Consider the following 24,754-nt stretch of genomic DNA (forward strand, 5'->3'; position numbering starts at 1 on the left):
AGCAAAATAACCAGCTAACATCATAATCACAGGATCAAATTCACACACAACAATATTAACCTTTAATGTAAATGGGCTAAATGCTCCAATTAAAAGACACAGACTGGCAAACTGGATAAAGAGTCAAGACCCATCAGTCTGCTGTATTCAGGAGACCCATCTCACGTGCAGAGACACACATAGGCTCAAAACAAAGGGATGGAGGAAGACCTACCAAGCAAATGGAAAACAAAAAAAGGCAGGGGTTACAATCCCAGTCTCTGATAAAACAGACTTTAAACCAACAAAGATGAAAAGAGACAAAAAAGGCTATTACATAATGGTAAAGGGATCAATTCATCAGGAAAAGCTAACTATCCTAAATATATATGCACCCAACACAGGAGCACCCAGATTCAAAAAGCAAGTCCTTAGAGACTTACAAAGAGACTTAGACAACCACACAATAATAATGGGAGACTTGAACACTCCACTGTCAATATTAGACAGATCAACAAGACAGAAAGTTAACAAAGATATCCAGGAATTGAACTCAGCTCTGCACCAAGCGGACCTAATAGACATCTACAGAACTTTCCACCCCAAATCAACAGAATATACATTCTTCTCAGCACCACATCGCACTTATTCCAAAATGGACCACATAATTGGAAGTAAAGTACTCCTCAGCAAATGTAAAATAACAGAAATTATAACAAACTGTCTCTCAGACCACAGTGCAATCAAACTAGAACTCAGGAATAAGAAACTCACTCAAAACCGCTCAACTACATGTAAATTGAAAACCTGCTCCTGAATGACTACTGGGTACATAACGAAATGAAGGCAGAAATAAAGATGTTCTTTGAAACCAATGAGAACAAAGACATAACATACCAGAATCTCTGGGACACATTTAAAGCAGTGTGTAGAGGGACATTTATAGCACTAAATGCCCACAAGAGAAAGCTGGAAAGATCTAAAACTGACACCCTAACATCACAATTAAAAGAATGAGAGAAGCAAGAGCAAACACATTCAAAAGCCAGCAGAAGGCAAGAAATAACTAAGATCAGAGCAGAACTGAAGGAGATAGAGATATAAAAAACCCTTCAAAAAATCAATGAATCCAGGAGTTGGTTTTTTGAAAAGATCAGCAAAATTGATACACCACTAGCAAGACTAATACAGAAGAAAAGAGAGAAGAATCAAATGGATGCAATAAAAAATGATAAAGGGGATATCACCACCAACCCCACAGAAATACAAACAACCATCAGAGAATACTATAAACACCTCTATGCAAATAAACTAGAAAACCTAGAAGAAATGGATAAATTCCTGGACACATACACTCTCCCAAGACTAAACCAGGAAGAAGTTGAATCCCTGAATAGACCAGTAACAGGCTCTGAAATTGAGGCAATAATTGATAGCCTACCAACCAGAAAAAGTGCAGGACTAGATGGACTCATAGCCGAATTCTACCAGAGATACAAGGAGGAGCTGGTACCATTCCTTCTGAAACTATTCTAATCAACAGAAAAAGAGGGAATCCTCCCTAACTCATTTTATGAGGGGAACATCATCCTGATACCAAAGCCTGGCAGAGACACAACAAAAGAAGAGAATTTTAGACCAATACCCTTGATGAACATCGATGCAAAAATTCTCAATAAATTACTGGAAAACCGAATCCAGCAGCACATCAAAAAGCCTATCCACCATGATCAAGCTGGCTTCATCCCTGGGATGCAAGGCTGGTTCAATATACACAAATCAATAAACGTAATCCAGCATATAAACAGAACCAAAGACAAAAACCACATGATTATCTCAATAGATGCAGAAAAGGCCTTTGACAAAATTCAACAGCCCTTCATGCTAAAAACTCTCAATAAATTTGGTATTGATGGGACATATCTCAAAATAATAAGAGCTATTTATGACAAACCCACAGCCAATATCATACTGAATAGGCAAAAACTGGAAGCATTCCCTTTGAAAACTGGCACAAGACAGGGATGCCCTCTCTCACCACTCCTGTTCAACATAGTGTTGGAAGTTCTGGCTAGGGCAATCAGGCAGGAGAAATAAATCAAGGGTATTCAGTTAGGAAAAGAAGAAGTCAAATTGCCCCTGTTTGCAGATGACATGATTGTGTATTTAGAAAATCCCATTGTCTCAGCCAAAATCTCAAGCTGATAAGCAACTTCAGCAAAGTCTCAGGATACAAAATCAATGTGCAAAAATCATAAGCATTCTTACATACAAATAACAGACAGAGAGTCAAATCATGAGTGAACCCCCATTCACAATAGCTTCAAATAGAATAAAATACCTAGGAATCCAACCTACAAGGGATGTGAAGGACCTCTTCAACGAGAACTACAAACCACTGCTCAACGAAATAAAAGAGGACACAAACAAATGGAAGAACATTCCATGCTCATGGATGGGAAGAATCAATATCATGAAAATGGCCATACTACTCAAGGTAATTTATAGATTCAATGCCATCTCCATTAAGCTACCAATGACTTTCTTCACAGAATTGGAAAAAACGACTTTAAAGTTCATATGGAACCAAAAAAGAGCCCACATTGCCAAGACAATCCTAAGCCAAAAGAACAAAGCTGGAGGCATCACGCTACCTGACTTCAAACTATACTACAAGGCTACAGTAACCAAAACAGCATGGTACTGGTACCAAAACAGAGATATAGACCAATGGAACAGAACAGAGCCCTCAGAAATAATACCACACATCTACAACCATCTGATCTTTGACAAACCTGACAAAAACAAGAAATGGGGAAAGGATTCCCTATTTAATAAATGGTGCTGGGAAAACTGGCTAGCCATATGTAGAAGGCTGAAACTGGATCCCTTCCTTACACCTTATACAAAAATTAATTCAAGATGAACTTGACTTAAATGTTAGACCTAAAACCATAAAAACTCTAGATGAAAACCTAGGCAGTACCATTCAGGACACAGGCATGGGCAAAGACTTCATGTCTAAAACACCAAAAGCAATGGCAACAAAAGCCAAAATTGACAAATGGCATCTAATTAAACTAAAGAGCTTCTGCACAGCAAAAGAAACTACCATCAGAGTGAACAGGCAACCTACAGAATGGGAGAAAATTTTTGAAATCTACTCATCTGACAAAGGGCTAATATCCAGAACCTATAAAGGACTCAAACAAATTTACAAGAAAAAAACAACCCCATCAAAAAGTGGGTGAAGGATATGAACAGTCACTTCTCAAAAGACATTTATGCAGCCAACAGACACATGAAAAAATGCTCATCATCACTGGCCATCAGAGAAATGCAAATCAAAACCACAATGAGATACCATCTCACACCAATTAGAATGGTGATCATTTAAAAAGTCAGGAAACAAGAACTGCTGGAGAGGATGTGGAGAAATAGAACACTTTTACACTGTTGGTGGGATTGTAAACTAGTTCAACCATTGTGGAAGACAGTGTGGCGACTCCTCAAGGATCTAGAACTAGAAATACCATTTGACCCAGCCATCCCATTACAGGGTATATACCCAAAGGATTATAAATCATGCTGTTATAAAGACACATGCGCATGTGTGTTTACTGCGGCACTATTCACAATAGCAAAGACTTGGAACCAACCCAAATGTCCATCAGTGACAGACTGGATTAAGAAAATGTGGCACATATACACCATGGAATACTATGCAACCATAAAAAAGGATGAGTTCATGTGCTTTGTAGAGACATGGATGCAGCTGCAAGCCATCATTCTCAGCAAACTATCGCAAGAACAGAAAACTGAACACCGCATGTTCTCACTCACAGGTGGGAATTGAACAATGAGAACACTTGGACACAGGAAGGGGAACATCACACACCGGGGCCTGTCGTGGGGTGGGGGAATGGGGGAGGGATAGCATTAGGAGATATACCTAATGTAAATGACGAGTTAATGGGTGCAGCACACCAACTTAGCACATGTATACATATGTAATAAACCTGCACGTTGTGCACATGTACCCTAGAACTTAAAGTATAATTTAAATAAATAAATAAATAAATAAATAAATAAATAAATAAATTTGGTATGGGTGTAGCACATGTGATTGGAAACAAAGTGATTGGAAGGTGATAAAGCAAGCAAGGTAGGCTGGGATGAGGCAACTCAGTGTCTTCCAAGTCAGAGACTGTCAAAAGTTGATGTGCACAGAAACCACCTAGGAATCTTGTTAAAGAACTTCAGTAGGTCTGGAGTGGGTAGGATCTGAAATTCTGCATTTCAGTGTCCTGCTGACATCAGTGCTGTTGGTCTGAGTGATCATCACCCTTTTGTGACTCTGAGTAGCAGGGCTATGTCATGCTATATACATGTAATTGCTATATATATAAAATAAATATTATATATATGCACACACACACATTTAATTCAGCTGTGATTATTTTAAAATGTGAACTTCATACTGGCAGTCACAGATCTTCATCATTTCTCAGCTTGATTTATTCTATCCCTCCAGGCTTGGCTGTCTCCAAGTCATCCTCTACAAAGCACTCATGATACCTTTTCTAAACCACAAATCAGATGTCATAACTCAGAATCTTCGGTCTGCTTGGGCACAATACCATTAGAGTACCCTCTGTGAGCTGAACAACGTCTCTGCACCCTGACACTCAACTGGAACACGCACTGCAGAAGGCCACAGAGGCTTTCCAGTTCTCTCCCTGGGCCCTCTTCTCACCCACTCTCTTCTCTAAGGTCGGCTGGGCAGGCATTGCCATCTCTGAGAAGTTCAACAGGTTTCTACAGCCTAAGTGAAATCACGCTTGATTTCACTTGTTAGATCTGGTACTTTCTCATCTGTCCGCCTCATTAAATTTTGTGATTCTACCCCTAGTGTTTAGTCCAGCAAAGGACACTGAGAAAATGTTTGTTAAAGTGTTACTGTATAAATAAATTAAGAAAATGAATGATTTCCATCTACAGATACAGGACTTCCATCTATCTCTGTCCTTTTCACATTGATTGTCTCAAGTATTGAAAGGGCAATCTCTGTAGCAAAGAAACAATTACAGATGTTGGAAGGCCCCAGAGAACCAAAAAAAGGTCTTCTACCAGGAAAGGGACAAAGAATTGCTGCTTCAAATACTGGTGATAAACTCCCTGGTTGGAAATCCCATCCAGGTTTCACTTCCCTTTTTTTTTTTAATTATTTATTAATTTTGCACTATATGGTCCTTCATGCAGTGCTGACTCCCTTATGAGAATATCTGAGTGGGAGTCAATCTAAATTAATTCTTCACATATAATTTTATGTGTGTATCTGCACGAAATTCCTCATATCACTTCCCCTTTACCAATTTAGTTCAACAATCATGTAATTAAATTTTAAAATTATAACTTCATCTAATAAGTAATTTGTCTTTCAAAAATTGACATTGACTATTGATTGCATTGAAGATATTCTCTAAATGCTCAATGCCCTCTCCTTTGACATTTGTCTTCTATTATTTTGTTAAGAATTTAAGTACAGCACTAACTGTCAAGTTAACTTTCGATGAGCATTATTTCCCCTATTTCTTTATTATTATAACCTTTACTCCACAATACTATATAAAAGCGTAATCTTCTTCTCTTACCTGGGGACTAGCAATTTGCCAATTTCATTTGCCAGTTTTCTGTCACCTCAGGATGTGCGTTTGAAGCTCCTGCACTTTACGAGATTTTATAATTATCCCAGTGTATGTTGACCATCAACAATTACTTCACAGCAGCAGGCCTCTCTACAACTATGAGGTGTTAAACTTCCACTCTAATCTCCATACTTCATTTTTGTCAGAACTGGGCTTTACATCTTGCACATGAATTTTTTATTTTTTATTTTTTTTTATTTTTATGTTTTTTTTGAGACAGAGTCTAGCTCTGTCACCCAGGCTGGAGTGCAGTGGTGCAATCTGGGCTCACTGCAGCCTCAACCTCCCAGGCTGAAGGGATCCTCCCACCCCTGCCTCCTATGCAGCTGGGACCACAGGCTCGCCACCACACTGGGATGCACATGAATCTTCATGGTACTAAAACCTTTTTTTTTTTTTTTTTTTTTCTTTTTGCACCCTGACATCTAAATCTAAATCTCTTTTACTGGTGGAAGTGGGCCTCTCACAGACATGCAGAGTGCCCTCTATGCACGGCTTGCTCATGGGCACTGCTTCCTGCGTCTTTGGGCTTCCTAACAGCGGGATGTACAGGGCGTCAAGGGTGTCGTCCGCCTGGAAGCCCAGCAGAGCTGTGGCGGGGCTGTGGCCGCGCACTTTGGCTGGTGAAGCCACACTCACCCAGCGTCTTGCCAACATCCAAGAGCGGGTCATCCTTGTACAGCTGCTGAGGATGCCCTCGACGATGCATTTCAACTCAAACACCATGCCAGACACCTTGGTATCTGTGAAGACGGTGATGGAGTGGCGCTGGATCATGAGGAACATGCTATCTCTGTGGCCGCCTCTCCCTTCAGCACACATGCGCGGCCACGCTTCGCCAGGCTCCCAGCAGCCAGCACCCACAGCCCAGCATGCCACATGCATGGCCCCGTCCCTTGCCTGCCCTGCTAAAAGCTTTCTAAGGAAGTTTAAAAAGTCATTCTGTCAAAGACAAACATCTACAGTGGGGCACAATGGTTGAAGCCTGTAATCTCAGCACTTTGGGATGCTGAGGTGGGCAGATCATGTGATGTCAGGAGTTCTAGACCAGCCTGGCCAACATGGTGAAACCCTGTCTCCACTAAAAATACAAAAATTAGTTGGGCATGGTGGTGTGCGCCCGTAGTCTCAGGGGTGGCTGAGGCAGAGAGCAGAAGAATCGTGTGAACCTGGAAGGCCAATAATGCCTCCAGAATGCTCCATTCTGATGAGGAGAGGACAAAGAATACACATGTGAGCATAGCGTATGCCATGAGGAGATCAGTGCTAGGAACGAAAACGAAGTAAAGGATCGGATGCTGCCAGAAGTTGAAAAGCTTTATTTTCTACAGGGGGAGTATGACAGAAGCACTTTAAAAACATTCAAATTGCTCATTATCCACTTCTCTGTCTTAACTGTTCCAGTTTCAAATTAATTCCTTACCACACAACCCTGTACACACTGGCGATTAATAAGGCCATTTGGCACCAACTGGTTGCTCCAAGGCGGCAATAAGACTTCATGGCTCTGAAACATATGGCTGCGTGTCTGTTTGTATTACCTTCAAAGTGCAGAGATCTTTCATAGCTAATCCAAACCATTCATTCTCCTCCTTAAGGAAAGAGTAATGTAAAAGTAAACATGCCCTGATCATTTATAATAAGCCAATTAAGTCTGTAATCACTAACATTTGTTGAGCATTTACTATGGGTTATGTATATGCTAAGAACCTTAATGTCATAACTGATCAAATCCTCAGAACAAGGCCATAAAATAGGTTCTATTATTATTCCCATCTTACAGGTATGAAGACTTGGTGTTACAGAGATCAGATATCCTGGCAAAAGTTTTAATCCAACAGTAATTAGTAGAAATAAAAATCCAAGCCTCAGTAGTCAAGCCACAGGAAACATGCTCCTATCCAGTATGCATGAAATCCAGGAACACCAAGAACTGAAAGCAAGAGACTGGCTAATTTGCACCTTTCTCACCTACATCTACCATCAATGCCATCACACGGTAGGAGTGCAGTAAATGCACATAAGCTGAACTCAACCACACTGCAAGTCAGAGCTGGAAGAAAAGACACTGTTCTTTCGACAATGACTCATCTCATGCTTGGATCTTGTAATCGTTCTTCACAGGGAAAAAGAAAGACCATGAAAAAAAATTTTAAGAATGAAATAAGCTCCCTTTAGCTAAGATGAGCAAACAAATAAGGCTTTTAAATTCATTGCAATTTATTTTATTATTAGGGGATTTGTGAGAAGAAATGGGGAGTGGTACATTGACGGAAGGGCACATTAGAGAGAGAGAGTGAGTGTGTGTGTACACAAAACAAAATGCTCGTGCTTCTTATCTATGTCAAGGACATTTATTTGGATTAACAGAGATGTGATGGGTGCCCTTAATCTATACATTCACAAAGTATGTCGCTAACGTCTTTGCCTCCCCAAAGTTCTGGGAGTACAGGCATGAGTCACCATGCCCAGCCTGTCAATACAGTCTTGTATATTTTTACCAAAAGAGTCTTCTCAGTGAAATGTTTAGTCAATTTAAGATAATATACTTAGCACTCAGTACAGACTTTCTTTTTTTTTTTTTTCCAAGACAGAGTCTTGCTCTGTTGCCCAGGCTGCAGTGCAGTGACGCGATCTCAGCTCAATGCAACCTCCGCCTCCAAGGTTCATGCCATTCTCCTGCCTCAGTCTCCCAAGTAACTGGGACCACAGGTCCCGGTCGACACACCCAGGTAATTTTTTTTTTTTTTAGGATGGGGTTTCACTGTGTTAGCCAGGATGCTCTCAATCTTCCGACCTCATGATCCGCCCACCTCGACCTCCCAAAGTGCTGGGATTACAGGCTTGAGCCACCGCTCCTGGCCTGGACTCTTTCTTACATACACCACTCCTATATTAACTTCAACAAAAAAGTGGAAAATCCAGGGCAGTGCTTAAGACCTCCCCATCCGAAGGCCACACTTGTTTGTATACTCTTTGAGTTATATATGTGGTTCTAACACTTCACCAGTCATTAAAATGATGTGGGAATACTCGGTAAAATGCTGGTTCCAGGATCCCCAACAGAAATACTGAAAATCTGGCCTATGATGAAGCCAAAGAATTACTTTCACAAGCTCTTCAGGTCATTGTAACGTGCAGCCAAGACTGCTCTAGAAGAGAATTATTGCTCTAAAAGAGACAGCATTGCATATCAGCCCTAAGGGGCCTCATGAAAAACACAGATTCTGAATGAATAGGTCCGGATGGGGCCCAAGACTCTGTATTTCCATCAAGTCCCCAGATGACGGAGTCACTAGCCACACTGGCTATTTAGATTCAGCTCCTCAGTTACCCCTGCCTCATTTCAAGGGCTCTACAGCTTCATGGAGCTAGTGGTCACAGGATCATCCAAAAACACATCTCTCTAAAATTTTTTTAGTATTAAGCAATGTTATAGGACACTGAATTTAGCTAGAGAAAAGTATAATTAAATAACCATTAATTATATACTCTCAGTTCTATTAACTTTTAATCACTCAGAAAAGATCTGTGGGATTTCCACTACACTTCTAACTTTAATTTGAAAAAGTTATATAGAAATAATTGTTTTTCTACTTATCAAATACAGGGCAAAATAATCTGCATTTTCTAACACCTCTGTGAATTTTTTCATGAAATATGTTTATGTTTGTCCCTCTTGAGAATGATAATACACGCACATGACTCCCCAAGGAAGTAAACAAATTTACAGAAGCATTTTTTTATTGAAGTGCTATCTTTAGAACTAGCTCACTGTGACAATTCAAATCCTATTGCAAATTTGTATACAAAACAGGAAATTTCAATAATAATCAAGAAAAACAATAATTCTCTATTTAGCATTTTAAGAAAACCAAACAAATGCTTGGCTGCTTTTTAATTGAGGAGATAAAGCACTTTAATATTGATAAAACATTTCTAGTATTTAAGTAGCACTTTTACAATTCTAAAGCCAAGAACTTTATCCGTAACTCTACCAGTCTGTCAGACAACCAGGCAAACAGAATTCAACCCAGTGGTGGTTTCCTAGGCAACAAGCACAGATAGAACCACTGGGAAAAAAGAAAAAAAAAATGAAAACAAGAAAAAGCATCGCAGCATTTCCAGTAGGCTTAAAAAATGCATTTTAATTGTCAAAATGTCACAGACAACAATATTGAAAATCATTTCCTTGGAAATGATTCAAAGCAGAATGCCATTTTCATTACAGCAAACGAGGTGTGGAAAAATAGAAAAATTAGATTCCCTTCCTTTGCTCTAAATTAAGTAGGGATGGTGATCAATCTTATTTGATTTTACAAAATGTATCTACATTAGTACGGATTTCTAATACGCCTCCTTAGTCTTCTCTGCAAATATTACCATACATTGATTCAACATAAAAAGAAGAGTCATCCAGGACAACGGGCTGGCATAAGATGAAGCATGTGGCTGAAGATCATCTGCTGCAAAGACAGGCTCGTACCTGCTCATGTCTTAATTCACATGGTAAACCACACACTTCAAAACACAGACTCAAACAGAACAAGGCTGTTCATATTCACGCACGGCTCTAGTTTCCTCATCTATAACAAAAACGGCTTACCTTCTATCTTAAAAACTTTTCTGGCCCTACCAGCTTTTGATTTTTAGAAATAAAATACAGAAGGGCTGTTTTGTCTAGAAAGACTGCTTACAAAGTAAATACTATATGCTAAGGCATTTTAAAACTTTTTCTTTATAGGACCTAAATATTGACAGTTAACCTTTAGAAAATAATATTTGAAATGTCCTACTACATGGCTATTAAAATGTCTAAATCTTGCACCAGCTTTTGTAACCCTGATGGCATTTACTCTTATAACCTTGTCAGAAACATTTACTTGGATTAACAGAAATGTGTTGGGTGCCCTTAATCTATACTTTCAAACAATGTCACTATCATCTTGTGAAATCATCTGTATTTTCTTCTGAAGAATCTTTTCAGTCAAATGCTTAGTCAATTTAGAAACTTAGGTCGAATTGATCAAGTAATTCAGTCAAAACTACCAATTCAGTAGCTGCAGGCAAATATCACTAAAGCGTTTTTCTGATAATTCACCTCTCAATGATTGGTAAATGAGGGAATGAATAGCAAAATGGAAATTCCAAGAAAGAAAATGTTTACCATTTTTTCTGTCTACCTTATATATTTACAAAGCAAGATTAATGTATTATAATTCATTTTTCCAAGCCAACCACCTGCCATTGAGCTTCATTAGATCAATGTTAATGCCTTAGTCAATCAGTTGCACCACTGGCGTGGCCTTGAGTATCTGGCTGCATTTGCGCATATTTCCCTTTGTGATATATACTTCTCCTCATTTAAAAGCTAGTATAATGCAAGACATGCAAGCTATAAAAGAATAAGTTGATAATGCAAAGCAAAGTAAATGCCAACAAATGACGGCACATGCATACGTTACCTTATTCCAATGTCTTCAATCAATTCAAAAAAATGTGACCTGTGTGTGGCACAGGGGATCTCTACTCCTGGCTCATACTATTGCATGAGAGAGAATTATTAAATTTTCAGGACTTTTTGAGAGTTGATGGTTAAATAAAATTATTAAAAATTATAATACAGGCCAGGCACGGTGGCTCATGTCTGTAATCTCAGCATTTTGGGAGGCCAAGGCAGGCAGATCACCTGAGGTCAGGAGTTCCAGACCAGCCTGGCTAACATGGTAAAACCCCATTTCTACTAAAAATACAAAAATCAGCTGGGTGTGGTGGCAGGCACCTATAATCCCAGCTACTCAGGAGGCTGAGGCAGGAGAATGACTTGAACCCGGGAGGTGGAGACTGCAGTGATCCGAGATAGTGCCATTGCACTCTAACCTGGGCAACAAAAGTGAAACTTGGTCTCAAAAAAGAAAGAGAGAGAGAGAGAGAAAGAGAGAAAGACAGAGAGAGAGAGAGAAAGAGAAAGAGAGAAAGAGAGGGAAGGGAAGGGGAAGGGGAAGGGGAAAGGGAAGGGGAAGGGGAAGGGAAGAAGGAAGGAAGGACAGGGAGAGAAAGAAAGAAAAGAAAAAAAATTATAGTACATAAACTTCCAACTAAATTATATTAAAACAAAGATAATACTCAAAACTATTCATGTTCTAATTATTTTACTATATTTTATTAGTATCTACACACATGATGCATCTTCTCCGTCTGTTACCATATTACTGTTTGCCACCATGCATCTCATCCCAACTCAACCTTCAGTGACATCAACTTGGTAGCCTGAATCCGGACATGATACTCGTATTTACACCATGGAAATGGGAAAATGTGACAAAGCCAGGTTTCTGTGGTTTGCAGAGAGCCGGATGTTAACATTTCCCAACACAGTGGTGAATCTAGAGAACCCACACAAATTCCCTACTCTCCAGTACTCACCAAAAATACAAGGCGCTACAGGATTATGTAGCAACTCTATGGAATCCGGAAATACCTACTGAAGAAACTATGACTTGACCAGACTCCTATGGCATAAGTAAGGTTAGACAGGAGAGCACCAAAGAGAAGTTTTACCAGGCAAAGGGAAAAGCAAGTGCCTAGAGTTAAGCAGGAAGAAGCCTCATCCAAGAAATTCAGAGGCCCTGCATGCTAGTCATGAGGTAGAAGAGGTAAGGCTGTAAAGACACAGAACAATTCTTATACACTTGAACAAAACATACCAGTATTCTTAACTGTACTGGGAAGCTACTGAAGGTTTTTAAGCATGGGGGTAGAAGGAAGAGAGATGTGAATTATTAAACGATCACGCTTGACTAAACTGGAGAATGGATCAAAAGACTGCCCAAGAAAAGATGTAGAAAAAGTGACCAGAAAGCAGGTCCAGTGCCTCTAAACTTTCCTGATAACATAGCCCTGTTAGGAAAATCTTTCTGAGCATGCAGCTGTATAGGACTTTTATTTAATGATCATTTAAATGCTCAATTCCACTAATATAAATATTATTAAACATATACAAGAAATAGGAAATTTTACAATGTGAGATAATAAAATACGAATATGTTAAGTCCTGATACTCTTTTTTAAATAATTGTTGTTCCCCTAATCCCCATGTTGATCAAAGGTCCCCATATTCGTTTTCCATGCCTCAATGGTTCCGCATCACACTTCACAGATCACTGATGAAGCCAGCTTTGGGAGATGAAATGTTGGATGCACAGGTAACAGGATTGATAAGGTCTGCAGAGCTGGAGCCGATTCCACTGTTAGGGAAGACCAAGCTCAGACATTCCACACTAAGAAAAACCTCTTCAAAACTTAGCACCATGACTGTGACCAAGTTCCAGCCCCTGACCCCAGTTTGCCTACTGAAGACAACACAATGGTTGAGCCCAATTTCCTGGCACTCAGTTTCACCAGGGGCAAACAGAAAATGTTAAACTCATTGAGATGCCATTGCTTCCTAACTATTTGTACTCATAAACAAAAAAAGCAAAAACAAAATCCCACAACTCAACACAAGTACAGTGGTCACTGTGTTCTGGCATCCTACTGCAGACAAGCAGATCTGCCCATCAATGCTTCCGACACCTGCCAAGTAAGACCTCATCCAACACACAGTCACAGTGCCCACAGAAACATCAGTCTGCAGTTCTGTAAGAAGTTCATCAGAGGCCAAATAAAGGAAAATCTGAATCGGCAAGGAGAACCCACGTTTATTCGTACCCTTGGAAAGATTCATCACTCGGATAATCAAGGGTAGAATCACTACATTTTCAGACATTGCTGTGAAAACTGAATTTGAGCCAGGGTACTCTTGATGTTAACTTACTTTTCAGCATTTGCAAAATAAAAGCAATGATTCCAAATAGTGATCTGTGAATACCCTTGCCCATTAATAGGGGCAAGGCTACTTTGAGAAATGACTGATTATAGGTATGGGGCAGAAAATACATTAGAAGAGCATGGAACACAGTCACAGCAGAAACTAAGGATGCTGTTACCAACAGCTCTCAGGAGTCAGCTTAGAAGGGCCTGGCTATTCAAATGTGGGGCAACTGGAGCATCAGTAAGAAGCATAATGCAACCGGCTGCAATAATAACTATGTTGATATTTGTGAGTTCTTAATGATATCTTTTTTTTTTTTTTTTAAAAAAAAAAAGGGAAACATGAACCATGAGGATGTGGCCCTAGAAAACCAACTTATTTTTTCTAAAACCAATAAAGGAAGAGGCCAGCCATGGTGGCTCATGCCTGTAATACCAACACTTTGGGAAGCTAAGGTGGGTGGATCACTTGAGATCAGGAGTTTGAGACCTGCCTGGGCAACATGGCAAAAGCCTGTCTCTATAAAAATACAAAAATTAGCTGGCATGGTGGTGTGCGTCTACAGTCCCAGCCACCTGGCAGGTTAAGGTGGGAGGATTGCTTGAGCCCAGGAAGACTTGGCAGCAAGCCAAGATTGCATCACCGCACTGGGTGTCCAGCCTAAGTGACAGAGCAAGACCTTGTCTCAAAAGGGAAGAAAAAAAAAAAAAGAAAAAGAAACAAAAACAAAACTGATTAAGAAAGAGATGAAATGAAGCATTTGGCCTACATTTTCCATATGACCAGTATACCTCAGACTAACTGGCAAGAATAGCTGACAAGGAAAAGTTTCTGTTTATAGAAATATTCCCCTAATAAATAAAGGAATGAGAGTAATAACAGGTAAACAGATAAAAGATCCAGGTAATAATTACCAGGGACTGCTCACAAAATGATGAACAACCACATATCCCCCATCTGCTGATGGAACCACACAACAATACCTGGAGATAATATTATTACAAATTCAAATCAGAGTTATGTTAAGAGTCTACATCCGACTATCAGTTTATAAAAAACACAGAAGTTATAGAACATGGTAGATACCACAGGGACGGATTCAGCGAAGTCAAGACAGGAGGAAGCTGCAGGAGAAAACAAGCCCAATTTCAATGAAGAAACTGAAATACATGCACAGGGGTCAGGAGGAGGAACAACCTGTAGACTAAAAGAATCTGAAGAGCTATATCAATCAAATGTAAGGTGTGGGTTTTGTGTGGACTCTAAACAAGCCAAGTATAAAGCGACATTTACAAAACAATCAGAAATGTTAATAACCCTATTACAGCATTAAGTATTTTTGTTATTAAACAGTACTATTTTTAATATTTCATGTTTTGAAAATGTATACTAAAACATTTTCAGACGAAGTGACATGAGGTCTGAAATATGTTTCAAAATAATCCTGTTTGGATGAGTTTGTAGGAATATAGATGCAGCAAGATTAGCCATAAATTAATAATTGTTAGAGGTGATAGCTGAGCTGTATGTTTAAACTTTTCTGTAATAAAAAACTTAATGAAATAATGTGATCCAGCAATGCAGAATATTATAAAGACTAGTGAAAAATATCCAATGTAGTAATACTAAATACAATTGGTCTTCTTATCTGTTGGTTCCACATCCATGGATTCAAACTGAATGCACGGATTGAATCTCAACAGATTGAAAATACTTGAAAAAGAAAATATAAATAACAAATAATGCAAAAATTAAAAATAATGCAAATAAAAACAATAGAGTATAACTATACAGCATTTACACTGTGTTAGGCCTTATAAGTAATCTGGAGATGATTTGAAGTGTACAAGAGGATGTATGCAGGTTATATGCAAACTAGTACACGATTTTAAATAAGAAACTAAGCATCTTCAGATTTTGGTAGCTGTAGGAATTCCTGGAACCAATCCCCAAGTGATATTGAGGGATGACAGTGAGAGCTTTTCCCCATAATTAAGGCTATATTTTTTGAAAGAAAAGCTGCCTAAAGTCACATCTTCACCATAATAATTTCTACAATATTTTCTGCATTACAGTGTCATAAATCTCTTTAGAACAGGTTGTGCTGACTTTATACAACAGTCATTGAGAAGAGGTATGGTTTTACTGAAAAGAATTGCTAAATCAAGCCTCCTAAAATGCTGTTCCTCACAAGTTAAATGAGCTAGGAAGCAACATGAAATTTAACAAGATGATCAGTGGGTCAAGATGTGGCCTCAACTCCATTTACGTAGATGTGCTTTGACTATGAAAAGAAGTAACAAATACTATTGTAGTGTGATTTCTTCCATCTTTAAAAAAGATGAAACACATTTAATTATAATAAAGTTACAAATGCAAAGCAGTTGTATTTTACCCACACATACTTAGATCTTGCAAAATAATTCAAGGGGCAATGGAGCAATATACAAAAACAGTGGTGAAGAAATGTAAAGAAGTGCTTTTATTTCCCTCTCCTAGCTCCTCAAAGAACTTCTTATACTATTTTGATTTCCATAAGGTATATTACTATAAGATGTTCAAAAAGATTATATTTACCAGTAAGATTGTAGGTAAGTAGGCAGAAAAAAAAAAACCAAAAATGTCAAATACGAGTAGCATAGAACTGAGAAGCTTGAAACCCATAAGAACTGACAGCAAATTATAAAAAGCAGTCAGATGTAGACAGAGACACTTCAGTATTTCTCAGCTTCATTTGATTAATAATTCCTTTAAAAGTCTGAGGGAGATGCACAAGTGTGGTACGTAGGTATTCATTTCAAAGACAGTGTTTAGGAAAATAAATCTAGAAAATAATCCATGGAATACAACATTTATTTAAGACATATTAGTCACTGTCTCGTGAGTTTTATACACATCATTCTAATTTCACACATGCCATTTATGTCACGCTTTATTCTTGCTACGAATACTTGAAGTAAAAAGGCCACTATCCCCTGGGCACAGTGTTGCTCACACCTGTAATTCCAGCACTTTGGGAGGCCAAGGCAGGAGGATGAGGCCAGGAGTTCGACACCAGCCTGGCCAACATGGTGAAACCCTGTCTCTACTAAAAACACAAAAATTAGCCAGCTATGGTGGTACACGTCTGTAATCCCAGCTACTTGGGGGGCTGAGACACAAAACCTCTTGAACCCAGGAGGCGGAGGTTACAGTGAGCTGAGATTGCACCACTGCACTCCAGCCTGAGCAAAAGAGTAAAACTCTGTCTCAAAAAGAAATTAAAAATGAACAAAAATTTAAAAGCCTACATCAATACTCAATTTTCAGCCAATAAATAAGGATAATCACTTACGTGTGAACATAGAAAAATAAAGGTAATGAATCACTGCAACACACACACACACACTCACTCCTACCTTTTTTAGACACTTAGAATAGCACTGAAGTAATAGCCCTGACTCTTGCATAAGAAAGTATAACACACATATGACCATTTCATTACCAATAGATGGTGAAACATCATTTACTGTAGATGAGTCCAGAGGAAGACATACAGCAGCCAAGTTCCTGAGAATAAAAGTATGCCCCCAATGGTTACTCAATTTGTTTAGCGCAAGCCTTTTTTCTCTAAGGACATGTTTGTTTGTTTTTTTTTTTATGTTGATAAGGAATAATATAACTACAAGATTATAGCTAAATCATCCTCTTAAGCAATAAAGCTTTGTTCTTAGATTTTAACAAAATGCAGCAATCTACAATCCTTTAATAAAAAGAGTATGTGAAGATGGATGATAAATTAAAAACCAAAGAGTTATCATTTCAGATGTGCTTTCTGTAACTATGTTTTCTAATCAAGGGTGTCTCCATTTTCTACGATGATAGACTATTGCACTGGACACTCAGCAAGCATACACCAGGTGAGGAAATAGACACAAAAAGTTATCTGTGAGGTTTCCATATAAAATTACAATCTTGGCGAATGTATACAAATTGAAACAGGTTTTAGTGGAAAATAGTGTGAAATATTTCCTCAGTGTAAAAAAAAAAACCCATTAAAGGAATCTGCTAACTAAAATATGAAGTACACATATGAACGTGGATCTGTTGAAATTTTATATTTATAACATATGAATAGTCTTTTATCATGCTGCATTATCTAGAACCTGAAATGAATTAAGCACACTCTCTATTTCTCTAAGCCAACTCTGTCCAAGACCATGCGGCCCTTCCTTTTGATGTCACTGCCAGTTTGACAGGGCTGAGAAGAAAGGGGAGTCCAGCCATCTCTCAGTGTCTGTAGGAGATTGGTCCCAGATGCCTGAGAATGCTCAAGTCCCGGATATGACATAGCATAGTATTTGCATACAACCTACACATATCGTCCAGGACACATTAAATCATCTCTACGTTATTTATAATACCTAATACAATGTAACTGCTATATAAATAGTTTTTATACTGTATGGTTTAGGGAACACTGACAAGAAAAAAAGTCTGTACAAGTTCAGTACAGATGCAATTTTTTTCAAAACATTTTCAATTCATGTTGGTTGAAGCCATGGATATACAACACACAGGCATGGAGGGCTGACTACATACTTCTTGAATGCAAAGCATCAAACCCATGCTACACACACTCACAGGGATGATGAAGATGTGATTCTGACTTTATAAAACCTTATGTGCTACAGAGGCCTGGAAGTAGCTACCAAATAAAGCAGAATGTAGGACACACACAAAACTAGAAAAGGGTGCTATGCTTAAGAAAATTTTAATTCTATAAAAGATTAGCAAATGCCCAAGAATGCACTTTTTCACAATCGAAAGAAGAAAGTAAGTTATAAAACAAAAATGGCCTTTAGGTCAGTGTGCATAAGAAGACTCATTAGAATCAATCTTCCATCATTTTTAAAGCATCTGTTCAAACCAGAACTATTGGAAATGTCTAAAATAGGCCAGGCACAGTGGCTCACACCTGTAATCCCAGCACTTTGGGAGGTCAAGGCAGGCAGATCACCTGGGGTCAGGAGTTTGAGACCAGCCTGGCCAACATGGCAAAACCTCATCTCTACAAAAATACAAAAATTAGCTGGGTGTGGTGGCTCATGCCTGTAATCCCAGCTACTCAGGAGGCTGAGGTGGGAGAACAGCTTGAACCTGGGATTGGAGGCTGCAATGAGCCAACATCACACCACTGCACTCCAGCCTGTTATGTTCCAATAACAAAAGTTACATAAAATAACAAATTATAACAACATAAAATGAATACAGTAACATAACTTGTGTTACAATAACTTAATGCTTAAAAGTAAAATAAGTCATACAGAAGGGAGGAGGAGAGCTTGAACAAGAGAGTACCAGTGAAAGAATGAAACTTCCCAACATGCACAATATTCACAACCTGTACATAATTTTTCTCATCAAAATTTCACATCTATAGCACTAAAAAATTACTATAAAAATTACTTTTAATTGTGCAAAAGAGCTAAAAATAACCAATTTTTTTACCACAGATTTTTGTTTTTTATCAAGCAACCACAATTATGTAATGGCTAGAGTTTTATTTGTACAAATATTGCCCCATAGGGCTCACCTAAATAAAAAATGGTCTCAAAGAAATACACACTAATATAGTTTGGATACTTACCCCCTGCCCAAATCTCATGTTGAACTGTAATCCCCAATGCTGGAGGTGGGGCCTGGTGGGAGGTGGCTGAATCCTGGGGACGGATCCTTCATGGTGTGGTGCTGTCTTCATGACAGTGGGTTCTCAGGAGAGCCGATAATTTAAAAGTGTGTGTGTGGCACCCCCCTCCGCCTGACTTGCTCCTGCTTTCGTCACGTGATGTGCCTGCTCCCCCTTCAACTTTCACCATGATTGTAAGCTACCAGAGGCTTCCCTAGATGCCAAGCAGATGCCAGTGCCATGCTTCCTAGAAAGCCTGCAGAACGGTGAGTCAATGAAAGTTACCCCAGTCCCAGGTATTTCAGAATGGGCTAATACACTCACTAGATCATTACTGTTCATTACTTTCCTTCCCAAAATACTGAAATCAAAATGATCAGCCCATTAATATCACTGGATCAGATGCTCATTTCATATTATCATGGAAGATGATGCATTTGTAAAGTGCATTATTTTCACACTACTGTAAATATTTAAATGTATGTAAAATGTGGTAGGCAAAATAATGTCCCTCACCACCCACCCCTGCCAAAAAAAAAAAAAAAAAAAGATGTCCACATCTTAATCCCTAGAACCTGCCATGTTACCTTACATCACACATGTGATTAAGGTAAAGACTTGACATCAGGACATTACCCTAGTGGTATGGAATGAATGTTGTGTCCACCAAAACTCAGGAGGGGACATCCTAACCCCCAAGGTGATGGTATAGGATGTGGGGCCTTGTGGGAGGCTGTGTCCTCATGACTTGGATTAGTGCCCTTATTAAAATGACCCAATGGAGCTTGTTTGCTCCTCCCACCATGTAAGGACATAGTGAGAAGTAAAGATCTATGAGAAGGCAAGCCTTCACTAGACACCAAAACTGCTGGCACCTTGATCTTGCACTCCCAGCCTGTAGGACATGAGAAATCTGGTTTGGTTGTTTATAAGCCACCCAGTCTAAGGTATTCTGTTGAAGCAGCCTGAATGGACTAAGACAGTGGTCTCATTTGTAGCGATATAGACGCACATACACATACACACACACACACACACACACACACACACACACACACGCAGAACTACATATACCCTGCTTTCCAAAATTGGAGAAAATAAACTATGCCTTAGATTTGGCTAGGTATGGTGGTGACTCCCTATAGTCCCAGCTACTGCGGAGGCTCAGAGAGAGGATTACTTGAGCATAGGCAACACAGCAGGATCCCATCTCAAAAAAAAAAAAAAACTTTGATTAAACTAATTTCACACTTTTGAAGAAAAGAGAAGGACAGATCTTAGACAAGGGGGAAAAGTGAGGAAGGCAGAGCTGGTGACTTCTCTTCTGGCAGAAGCACAGATGCAGGCCCATGCATATCCCTGCCCAGCTGGCTTTCCTCCCCCTCCTCATAAGGGATCCAACTGAACCATGGATCACAGACCCATACTGTGCAGTTTTGGGCGTCAGTGTCCTTGTTTCTGCCTCCCATTCCCAACTCCCTTATTCTGGTTATTTAAAAAAAATTGGCTATTATCGAATATTAGTAGATACTCATGTACTACTTAGACAAACTGATCACCAGCTGGTTTTTCTTGTTCTAAGCCACAAATCGTTAGGCTATAACATCTCTGCCAAGCAATACAATATTCTTTTCCAATTCATTAACACAAATTCTGTATTTAAAATAAATACTTCTCAAGCTGTTTTAAATAACAAATTAACGAATGAATCGGCCATGGCTCAAAATGACATTTTAATTAAATGTGATGATAGGTTGAGTACCTGAGCAGCTCGCTAAAATGCCCTTTGCTTACACTTTTTCCATATTACGGCTGGGCGAGGCATGCCTAACTGATCTGTAAACTGTAATTTTCCATCTTAAACACAGGGTCTATCTTTTAAAAATAATTTATTTTTCTTAAATTACATGCTATTCCTATAGTCCTTCCATATATAACCTCACTAAATATCAGCTCAGTGTGTGCATACATATATATGTATTTGTACATACAGACATTACATACTGTGTAAAAAAATTACTACCACAGTACTGCTAAAAAGACAAGAAAAAGAAGCTTTGTGTGATGTGGTAGAAACACAACTGCAGGAGAGACAACAGGCTGCTGTGATGGCTATTACATATTTACCCGTTCCTCTGTGAGGAAGAGTGGGAAAGTGATTTATAGTGGCTGTTTAATCCCTAGGGTAGAAAATTTAGGGTGCAGAAAACTTTCTCCAGTTTTAGAGAGAACATAGATAGAAAGGCATTCTATGCTGGGAATACACCGTGTGCCAGTACACAAGAATAAACAGGTTGATGGTTTGGATTTATGAGAACGAGAGGGAGAAACAGTAGATGATGTCATAATGCTCCTTTTATGGAGTTATGAAAATCATTCATTTTATATATGGTTAACTGTTTTCAAATGCCAGAGAGAAAAGCAGTTAAAGCAGGGATCAGTTCTGAGACATAGAGATTTTATAAAAATGAGCTTTACTCTGGGAAAGTGCTATCATCAACCCATTCTTGAGCAAAACTATGCTCACTGCACTTCCACATTCACAAGCCATGCAGTGCACACACTGGAGTCCCCAGATTTTTTAAAGAGATGGGGTCTCACTCTGCCACCTAGGCTAGAATGCAGTAGTATGATCACAGTTCACTGCAGCCCGAACTCCTTGGTTCAAACAAGCCACTTGCCTCAGCCTCCTAAGTAGCTGAGACTACAGGTGTGAGCCACCAGGTACAGCTATTTTTATTTTTTACTCTTTTTGCAGAGACAGGATCTTACTATGCTGCCCATGCTGGTCTTGAACTCCTGGCCTCAAGTGGTGAACCTCCCACCTCTGCCTCCCAAAGTGCTGAGATTATGGACTGAGCCAATGTGCTCGGCTCCAAGATTATTTAAAAAAAAAAAAAAAAAAAAAGTACTTGCTGATATGTAGGCAATAAATTGACAACAGTTTGTAAATTACTAATTTACCAATCAATATAAATAAATAAACACAAAATAACACCATGAATTAATAAACTGATTTAGACTTCTTTTTGTCCTTTAAAATGTAGCACAGAGAGAAACTACTAGCTGTCCCTTCCATGGAAAAGTTAGAGGTGAGAATCTCAGAGGCACACTTATCAGCACCTTGCGGGCTCGTGGGCAGCTTTCTCTTAGTCCTTCACTGGTTGGAAATGACTCTGAAATTCTGAGATACGAGGCACCTCTCTAGCTTTGTAGAGGAGCCAGGCAGAAGCAAACAGAACTGGGGACACAAAGCCATTGCTGACACTAAAGGCAACGAACAAATAAATAAGCAAACATATTCTCAAGAAGTAAAGAAGAGATCTGTATCAAGTGCAGCAAGAAGAAGGGAAAGGATTTTATCTGCCAGGCTTTCATGTTGACAAAATAATCCACAATATGGGTCTCTATGTGACATGCACCAACAGAAGAAAGAACCCAAATACCTGGTTGGATTGAAAGAGAAAAACAAAAAACAAACAAACAAACAAAACTCTTGTTTATTGACCAGTGTACAGTCTAATCTTGGCAATTGAAACAAACTCTTTCATACCATTATTTTCTTCTTTTAACACACGTCTTATTACCATTTGGAAATGGGATTTCTTGCTTTGATTTAAACAGACTTTCATATTCACAGCTACATTCCCATTACAAATTTTCGAGTGTAAGTAACTATTTCTGCTTCCGATAAACAGGTAACATAATTAGGCAAATAAGGCTTATTCCCATGCAAAGGTAAGAATACCAGGCAAGACCTCCGAGTCAAGTCAAATATAATAATCAAGGGCAAAGAGAAGTGAAGAGGGAAGAATTGGGCAGTAGGGGAATCTTTTGTGTGGAAAAGAATGAATGTGTAAACCTGTCCTCCCCTAAGATTTCATCAGGTTTTGAATGATACAGAGAGCTTTGTGTACAGGGGGTGCAGTAGCACATGGTTTGGGTCTAGTTTCAAAGGCAAATTCTGTGACTCACACCATCCTAATAGGTCACATGTCAAGGCTCTGTGGATATCCAACAGACAGCCCTGTGGACCCCCAACAGACAAGCCTTTCCAGATGAAGGCCAGGCCAATGTCTACATCTGATGACATGGGGCAGAGTATCTCTAAAAAATGGGGCCAGTGGACTGTGCCAGTTACTATTATAAAGTGTAAAATATTATATTACATACGTGTGAAGATTTTTAATTTCAGGGCTTCACAGAGATGCAATTAAATATATAGGCCAAATATTTATTCTGCTTAAAGACAACTTAGAAATACTGATGTCAGGCTGCATATGGTGGCTCACGCTTATAATCCCAGCACTTTGGGAAGCTGAGGCAGGTGGATCACTTGAGGTCAGGAGGTCGAAGCCAGCCTAGCCAACATCATGAAAGCCCATCACTACTAAAAATACAAAAATTACCAGGAATTCTGGCAGATGCCTGTAATCCCAGCTACTCGAGAGGTTGAGGCAGGAGAATCACTTGAACCCGGGAGGTGGAAGTTGCAGTGAGCCGAGATGGCACTACTGCACTCCAGCCTAGGCAACAGAGAGAGACTCCATCAAAGAGAAAAGAAAAAAAAAAGGAAAAGAAATACTGATGACATGACAGATAGGAACTGCAAAGATTCTTGGGACTTACCAAAGTCAGGTGTTTGGAAATGCCACAGATCTTGAGGGATAATAAATGCTCATACATTTTCAGCAATACCTCTGCTTGTCTTGAATTTGGAGACCTGAGCTTCAGTTATGCCATGAGTACAGAATGTTATCATTTTACATCGAGCCTCAATTTCCAAATGGTAAACATCAGGAAGGTGAACTGGGAAGTTTCCTAAGGAGCTGTTATACCCAACAGATTCATGAAAATCTTTTCCAAATGTCTCCTATACAATATATTGATGGCCTCAATGGGGAGGAACCATGCACATGTCTCAATTTTCATGCACCCAATGGGAGCAAAGAATTCCTGGGTAACGTAAGCAGATAAAAATGACATGATACACTGAAAAGAGTATAATGTTACCTAACTCTGCTCCAATGTCAACTCCACAGATGAAATGTTTCAGTCCACCAAGGTGATCACTTTTATGTTATTAATGTGTTAGAAAACCTAATATTACTTATGTCACTATGTATGGAAAATATATCTTGTTCATGTTTTATGGATGAAAAATGTCAACAAATTAAAAAAAAAATTTTGCAACAAAAATCACCATATGTTAAAGGCCATTTAATTGGAAATCTGAAGGATAAAATACATTTCATTGTGATTGCAAATACTAGTGAAAAAGATTTTATTTGTGTTATTTAAATATAGTTCTCTGAACACACAAGTTGGTTCACAGTGTGCCTGCTGCTGTCTTATCTGCCACCGCCTGACAGCCTGTCTTATCTGCCGAATTGCTCATTAGGTTTGGCAATTTTCACCTGCGCCTCCAGTTTATATTTCAGCAGCGAATACGCATCAGCCTGCTTTTACCATCTTCTGCAGTGAGCTTCCAACACTCCCATCGTAGCACGGTGTCCCTGATCTGCACCCCTCCAAACACATCTTGCATATACACCATTATTTTTAAATGCCAATACAGCTCCCAGT

The 24,754-nt window shown here is 39.1% G+C and overlaps 1 protein-coding gene and 1 pseudogene across 27 annotated transcripts in view; both read right to left on the reverse strand.

Annotated features, from left to right (window-relative positions):
• Nucleotides 1–24,754, reverse strand: part of PARD3 (par-3 family cell polarity regulator) — a 717,622-nt gene that overhangs the window by 378,084 nt on the left and 314,784 nt on the right. The window lies entirely within an intron of this gene.
• LOC126962987 (elongin-B-like) lies at nt 6,068–19,656 on the reverse strand (annotated as a pseudogene). The gene has a single exon (XR_007728877.1). The product of XR_007728877.1 is annotated as an elongin-B-like (transcript).

The sequence above is a fragment of the Macaca thibetana genome, chromosome 9 (assembly GCF_024542745.1).
Source record: "Macaca thibetana thibetana isolate TM-01 chromosome 9, ASM2454274v1, whole genome shotgun sequence".
Taxonomy (NCBI): domain Eukaryota; kingdom Metazoa; phylum Chordata; class Mammalia; order Primates; family Cercopithecidae; genus Macaca; species Macaca thibetana.